Source organism: Marmota marmota, unplaced genomic scaffold (assembly GCF_001458135.2).
Source record: "Marmota marmota marmota unplaced genomic scaffold, marMar, whole genome shotgun sequence".
Lineage (NCBI taxonomy): Eukaryota > Metazoa > Chordata > Mammalia > Rodentia > Sciuridae > Marmota > Marmota marmota.
The window spans coordinates 826,308-835,100 of record NW_026000272.1 but is presented as its reverse complement, the minus strand read 5'-3'; positions in this window follow the sequence as shown (position 1 = coordinate 835,100).

The window sequence follows — 8,793 nt, the reverse complement described above, 5'->3', positions numbered from 1 at the left end:
TTTCTTTCTTGCAATGCTAAGTATTCCACTAAAATCTTGAGTGTAAGTGGTGAGAGTGTATATCCTTGCCAATTGTATATCCTTGGTCTTAGGCAAAATGCTTTCCATCTTTCACTATAGTGTTTGATAATATTTTGTAGATGCCCTTTATCAGGGTAAATTCAAATCTAGTTTTCATTTTCTGAGTGTTTTTCCCACAAATAGGAGTTGTATAATGTCTGTTAGAGTCTGTAAACAAGTCAAAATAACACCTGGCATTTTGCCAGGGGAATGTTAAAGTTCGCAAACAAGTCTGGATGGTGCCTGGCAAAATGCCAGAAGGAGTGGTTTGAGAAGTAACAAAAGCGAGCCATTAAGTGTAGAGATTCCTGATTGGTTGACTGATGTATCTAGTTTATGCTAATTAGATAAGCTGTGTGGTATGTATAAATACTGCTCCTGTCCTGCAATAAAGGGCTCCCACTCCTGCTGTATCAACGTACACAAGTTATTTGTCACCCCCCGGTTATTCTGCTGCAGCCGGACTGCGGCAGATGGTGGCCCGTACGGGGAGCCCCGGGACACTCAGGGGTAAGTGACGAAAAAAGCTGCCCGTCCATAGATAGGACGGAAGCAAATCTGCTCGTCCCTAGGCAGATAAGTCGAGAGGAAAAATGGCCATTTTAAGAAAATGGAGAAGATTAATACAGTATGTTTGTGTCTTGTTTTGTCTCTTAAGCTAGCTGCCTGCAAAACTTACCTGGACTGTGATTTAAGCTAGCTGTCTGCAGAACTTACCTGGACCATGATTTACCTAGACTGTGAGTTAATCTATTGAGACACTGCTTTACCTGGACTGAGACAACAAACTGTAATCTACAACAAATTGTTACTCAGTATCTTTGCTAACGGTGTCATTGCTGGTATAATTTTTCCAAGGGCTTCTTGCATGGAGCCATCAATTGGCTTGGTATTGTGGCATTTTGTATCCTCCCTTTCTGTTTGTAGCAGATTATTTATGGTGTTTGTGTAAAAACCACTATGGTTGTTATTTAAATTAAACAAAAGGGGGAAATGTTAGAGTCTGTAAACAAGTCAAAATAACACCTGGCATTTTGCCAGGGGAATGTTAAAGTTCGTAAACAAGTCTGGATGGTGCCTGGCAAAATGCCAGAAGGAGTGGTTTGAGAAGTAACAAAAGCGAGCCATTAAGTGTAGAGATTCCTGATTGGTTGACTGATGTATCTAGTTTATGCTAATTAGATAAGCTGTGTGGAATGTATAAATACTGCTCCTGTCCTACAATAAATGGCTTCCACTCCTGCTGTATCAATCTACACAAGTTGTTCGTCACCCCCCGGTTATTTTGCTGCAGCCGGACTGCGGCAAATGTCAAGTGCTCTTTCTTCTTCAAGTGAGATCATCATCAATTCATTTAATTTTATTATGGTGTTTACAATGATTGTGAAATATTGCAATCCTCAGATAAGCTGCTTGATCATGGTATATTATCCTTTTTTATATTCTGTATTGCATTTGCTAATATTTTGGAGAAGATAATTTTATTGTGTACACAAAAAGTGTTGTTCTGCAATTTTCCTTTCTTTGTAGTGTCTTTACTAGTTTTCATAGATGGTAATACTAACCTCATAAAATAAGTTGGAAAATATTCCTTCCTCTTCTATTTTCTTAAAGAGATTTTGTACAATTGGTGTTAATTTTATTTAAACATTTTTTGAGAGAGATCTCCAGTTGGCATCACTTTAGTAGTTTCAGTACATTTGAGATTTTTCATTCTGTTTGGGGTGAGATTTGGTAGCATCTAATTTTTGCAGAATTGTTCAACATAATACAAGTTTTTAAATTTATATAAATAAATATGTTCTTCCTATTTATTTCCCTCTTCTTATTTTACAGTATCTGCAATGATATACCCTGTTTAATTCCTGATATTGGGAGTTGTGTCTTTTTACTTATATTTTCTCCCTAAATTTTTATTAATTTTATTGATCTTTCAAATAAACAACTTTGGGGTTCCTTTGTTTTCTCTATATTTTGCGGGGTGCTGGGGATTAAACCAAGGGGAACTAGACCACTGAGCCACATCCCCAGCCCTATTTTGTATTTTATTTAGAGACAGGGTCTCATGAGTTGCTTAGTCCCTTGCTGTTGCTGAGGCTGGCTTTGAACTCATGATCCTCCTGCCTCAGCCTCCTGAGCTGCTGGGAATACAGGCATGTGCCTGGATGTTCCTCTGTTTTTTAATTCCATTTATTTCTTTTAAATTTTTTTTTTCATTTACTTTGCTTTATATTTACATAATAGTGAAATTCATTTTGACATATTCATGGATGCATATAACAAAATTTGCTCCATTTCAGTCCCTCATACTACATCTTTCCCTTATCTCTTCCCTCCCATAATCCCTTCCTCTGACTTCCTTGCATTTATTTATTTATTGCTTTTTAAAATTGATGCATTATCATAGTACATACAAGTGGAATTCATCGTGATATATTCATACATACACATAGCATAATTTGGCCAATTTCACTCCACAGTTTCCTCCCCTTTCCAGTTCCTCCTCCTTCCCACTTGACCCCTTTCCTTTACTCCAGACTCAAAATCAAAAGTGTGACGTTTCCTCTCCTATGCAGAAGCTAGAGAAAAGTAAAGAATTAAAAAGGGGATCCCATGAAAAATGAAGGGAAATTATTTCATTATTTTTATTCTTATCTTTTTCATTTTCTTTCTTCTGTATGCTTTGGGTTATTTTGTAAATGATTCTTTATTCCATCAAAGTGGAAACTTAGACTATTGAATTGAGACCTGTGTTAGTTCTTAATCTAAGTACTAAATGCTCTAATTTTCCTTTAAATGTGAGTATAGTTGCGTCTCTAGATTCTAATATATTGCATTTTAAAATTTACTTAGTCCACTGAGTTTTTTATTTCCTCAAAACATTCCCTTTGACCCATTACTGGGATCATTAATATGAAAAAAATTGGGGTGGGGGTTACTGTGGATTGAACCCAGAAGTACTTTGCCATTGAGCTGTATCCTCAATCCTTTTTTAAAAAGTTATTTTTTATTTGTTTTAATTAGTTACACATGACAATACAATGACCTTGACATATCATACATTTGAATCAGATGAGATATAATATCTAATTTTTCTGAGTATACACGTTGCCGAATAACATTGTTTTTGAGACAGGGTCTCACTATAGCAGTTTCTGAGGCTGACCTCAAACTTGTGATCCTCTGCCTGAGCTTCCCAAGTCGCTGGGATTACGTGTATGTGCCACCACTTCTTGCCAAGAGGATTTTGTAAAAGTATATTTTTAAATTTCCATGTTTTGAAATTTGCCTTTTGTCTTGTTATTGTTTAATTTCTAGTTGGATTACACTATGTTCAGAAAATATACTCTGTATAATTTCAATTTTAAAATAATTTTTGAAGTTTGCTTTGTGATTTAGGATATGTGTTGATGAATGCCCAATATATACTTGAAAAAATATATGTATTTTGCTGTTGTTAGGTGCAGTGATATTTGGATCATCAAATTTTGTGAATCATCCAGAGTTCTGAACATCTTACCATAGTGACCTTACTTTCAATTTTGATTCTCTTTCACAGTTCTACTGCTGTCATTTCATTTTTAATAAATTTTGTAATTGGAAAATGTTGTGTTTACAGGTATGTTTTGAAGATAGTTCCCTTTTATCCACACGAGATTTCTTTATTATTAAATTTTATATTCTGATGATGCATTCACCACAAATAATAAATTAATATTTCCTTAGTTTTTACCTAATTCACTTTTCATGTTTCAGGACTTCATTTGAGATACCATATTATATTTAGTTGCCATGTTCTCTTTAGTTTTTCCTATTGTAACATTTTCTGAGACTTTGCAATTTTCCCTTTTTTTTTAGAAAAAAATACCTTGGAAGTGTTGAGGAATACTGGTCAGATATGTTTTAAACTGTCCCTCAATTAGGGTTTATCTGATTTGGGAAAGGGGGTGTTTATCTCAGGACCTTGAGCATGTGAAGCAAGTGCTGCACCAGGGAGCTATATCCCCAAACGTTTTTATATACTGAAACTATGAGCATGGGGTAGGAAGGTCAGCAAAGTGAAGTTGTTGTTCTTATTGCATTATATCAAGCCTATGTGGCACCTACAGAAGGAAATGACAAGTGCCAGATATAAATCATGAATTGCAATTTTCCCCTTCTTTCAATAATTAAACTATATCACTCTTTTGTCTTATGCTGTTTATTTTTTAAAAAGCTAAGTTCAAAAGGTCACCTACTACATGTGAATCTACTTTTTTTCATCTATATGTGATTCTTACCTTTCTTTCATCTATATGCGATTTTTTTATTATTGTTTTCAAGATTTTGTAATTATCTTATTTTTTCAGTTTGATTATTGTGTGTTCTTTTTTTCCTGTGTATTTCCCCTGAGCTAAATGGGTCTTCTAATTTTTGTATTTCATTAATCTTGGGAATTTCTTGATCATCATCTTTTCAAATATATCTTCTATTCTGAACTTTTCTCATTCTTGGACTCTTCTACTACTCCAAAACCCATTTGTCTAGACCATTTGTAGTTGTCCTACCATTCTTGAATATTCTATTTTTATTCTTTCACTCCCTTTTCCTTTTTGTGTTTCATTCTGAAAAACTTTCATTAACTGATCTAAGATTTATTTTTTCTTCTACTGTATTAAGAATTTTGATAATCCTATTGACTGATACTTGATATAGAACATTTTTATTACTCTGAGAATTTCCCTCATGTTACTTTGCAGTCAGTCTGTCCTCCACCTTAGGCAACTATTTATCTGCTGTTACAGTAGATTAGTTTTCCTTTTCCAGAAATTCATATAAATGGAATCATGATATTTAAACTATTTTGTTTCAGAATGTTTTGGTACATATATAAGAAGTTTGTTCCTTTTTGATGCTACATTATATTCTAGTTTAGCTTATTTTTGAGCTTGTATAAATGGAATTATATATGTATACATACAAATATATATTCTTTTACATATAATTTCTTTCTGTAATTCAAATTTATATTTGTGAGATTCATCCATATTGGTATCTGGAATTTGCTTGTTCATTTGTGTTGCAGTGTTATATTCTATTATACAAATAATCTACCAGTTTAAAATCCATTTTACTAATGGTAGACATTTAGGAGTTTTTCAATTTGGAGCTTGCTATTGTTTGAATGCATCCCTAAAACATTTTGTATTGGAAAATTAATCCTCAATACAATGATTTTAAGTAATTAAGCCTAATAGGAGGTATTTAAGTTATATGGGTTACAGCCTCATGAATGGATTAAAGGGCTTGAGGCCGAACATTTAATCTCCTGCTATCTCCCTTCTCAACTTCTACCATGGGATGATGCAGCAAGAAGGCCCCCACTAAATGCCATCACTTTCATACTAGACTTCTCAAAACCTCTAGAACCAAGAGAAATAAATTTATTTTCATTGTAATTTACCCAGTCTCAGGTATACAGTTTTAGCAGCATGAAACAGACTAAGACAGGGCAATTATGCATAATTCTATCATGAAAATTCATGTACATTTACCTCAGAAATTGGGATATAGTATGATCATTTATTCAAATACAATGAATTATGCCTTATTGGTTTTTCCAGGTGATTATAAAAATTTACACTCCCACCAGGGGAATGGAAATATTGAGTATTCTTATTACTTTATATTCCAATCAACAGTTGATTTAAACAATTATTTTAACTTTATCAGCTATATTTTATATGTTGTAGTGTCTCCCAGGAGTATAAATTTATACTACTATGCTTAACAAATAGGTTGATCATTGCATTATATGCTTATTGGCTATTTATATATCTTCCTTTATGAAATAACTGCTTAGTCTGTAGCTCACTTTTATATCATACCATCATTTTATTATTGATTTTTAAAAGTTAATTATATATCCAAGATGGAATCTTGGGTTCATTTGATGTGTTACTAATATGTTCTGACACCGTGTGACCTGCCTTTATTTTACTTTAAAAATAATAACTAAAACACTTCATTTTAAGTAGTCTTATTTATCAATATTTTCATTTATTATTAGTGATTTGCTGTTCATTTTGTTCACTGATTACCTATTCTACAACCACAAAAATATTCATGTCTATTATCTTCTAGAAGTTTTATTGATTTGCTTTTCTCATTTAGACTTAAGATCCATATTGAAATAGATTTTTGTGTAGGTTGTGGGATAAAGAACAAAATTTTTTCCATATGCCTTTTCATTTTTTTGAAAATGAAAATATGTCCTCATAAGGTTTGTTGAATGAATCATCCATTCACTACTGCTCAGCAATGCCTACCTTGGCTATAAAATATATATCACAAGTATATGGGTCTGTTTCTGTTATCTCCATTGGGATCTACTCTTTTATTTTACTTGAAATGGCACCATAATGTCTTAATTCTAATTTTATAAGTCTCCAAGTAACCTTTGCTTTGGCAATAAGATTTTAGATTAAACACCAGAAATATGATCCATGAAGGAAAAGATTATGAGATAGATTTGATTAAAATTAAAATATTCTGCTGTGAAATACTTTTTAAAGAGATGAAACCATTAACCACAGTTTGGGAGAATACATTTTCAAAATACATACTTGATAACTAACTTGTATCCAAAATGTTAGAAAGAATATTTAAAGTTTAGATATAAGAAAACATACAACCCAATCAAAAATAGACAAAAAATTTGAGTAGACACTTCACCAAAGAAGAAATACAGATGTGAAAGCACATGAAAAGATGTTCAACATATCAAAAGATGTTTATTTTTCATTAAAGAAATGAAAATTAGAACAATGTGATACCTCTGCACACCTAGTAAAATGTTTGAAATCCCAAAATTAATAATAATAATAATAATAAATACTGCAAAAATTAAGACTAAAAAGAAATTTCCTTGTTTATAAAAATGTAAAATGGTGCAGTCTCTTTGGAAGATATTTTAATAGTTTCAAAAATAGCTAAAATAGTCTTACACAGCTATATATATATGACTCAACAATCATGGTCTTAAATATTTATCTCATTTATGTGAAAACTTATGTTCACACATAAATATGCACACAAATATATATTGCAGTTTTATTCATAATAACAATAGGAAACAATCAAGATGCCTTTCAGTGGATGAATGGAAAATTAAACTATAGTGTACCCATATATTGGAAAGTTATTTAGCTATAAAAAGAAATTAACACCTAACGTATGAAGAGAACTGGATGTAAAATATTTATTTCTAAGTGAAAGAACCCAGTATGAAAAGATGAAATTTATGATTTCAATTACACGTAATTATAGGAAAGACACAACCATAGTGAGAGTAAAGAGATCAGTGATTGTCGGGATTTTGGAGGATGGAAGGAGGGTTGAATAGCAAATGCACAGGAGATTGTTTAGGGAGACAAAAGTGTTTGGCATGATACCTTAATGGTAAATGCATATTAATGCATTTGTTGCAGATAATAAAACTTTATAGTATATTGACTAAACCTCAATATTGAAAAAAATTAAAAATTTAGGCAGCCATGACAAAAGAATTAATGCATATTTGCAGGTAAATAGATGGAGTTGGAAAATATCATGCAAAACAAAAGAAGTCAATCTCAAAAAACCAGGGGCTGAACGTTTTTTCTGATAGTGGATACTAATCCATATGCGGGGGAGGCATGGGATATGTGGAAGAGCTTTGGATGGGACAAAGTGGGTGAGGGGGTAAAGGGGTATGAAAGATGGTGGAATGAGACAGACATCGTTACCCTAGGTACATGTATGATTGTATGGATGGCGTGATTACTTCATGTACAACCAGAGAGGTGAAAAATTCTGTTCCATTTTTGTATAATGTGTCAAGAACTTTCTACTGTCGTGTATAACTTAGTAGAACTAATAAACAATAAATAATAATAAAAAGAAGGAATGCATAATGTGACCATAGAATCTGTTTTCAAATGTTTGAAAGCATCTTAGGGAAAGGATTGAGGGAAAAGATGAAGACCAAAGTAATTTGGAAACGAATAGAATCTATGAGATTAAAGGCAAAATGAACTACACATAATCATAATACTCTAGTTGACAAAGTTGTTTCCTCTCAGGGTAGGGATTCATGGTTCTGATATTACTGTACACATATGTTGCAATTGAACAATTAAGCAAATCAATGGCAGATGGAAGAGCCAGGTTTTAACTTATTGAATAAAATAATCAAAGTAAGGAGATTAACGTGATATGAGCGGTAATGAATTCAAATTGGAAACAGTTATTAAAAGATGATGTTTGTCTTAATATATAGAATGTATCATGTATTAAATGTTTACAGATGCTGTTTAGTAAACACATAGATATCCTTATTCTGTCAGCTGAGAAAGTCTGCAAGCAATGAATCCCCAGTAGCAAAGATAACTCCTAACAGTCAGATTTAAGTTTGTAAAACCATAAATTAGCCAAGAGTCCTTGGAGACATAATTCTAGGACTGAGGGAATAAATATACACAGTAAGCCAGAGCATCTTGTAGTGCAAGGAAGCAGTGAGTTGATCAAAATGCAACCTTACCTTAATGGGGTGTGTAAAAAGGACAAAGTTGTTAGCCAAGTGAAAGAGCTCCTAATGGCCAAAACTGCATTGATTTGGGAAAAAAGTAAGTAGTATGGATTATAACCCAAAGTACAAAATAAATTTTCATAAGTTGATATAAATAAATGTTACATAAATAAATAAGAAATAAG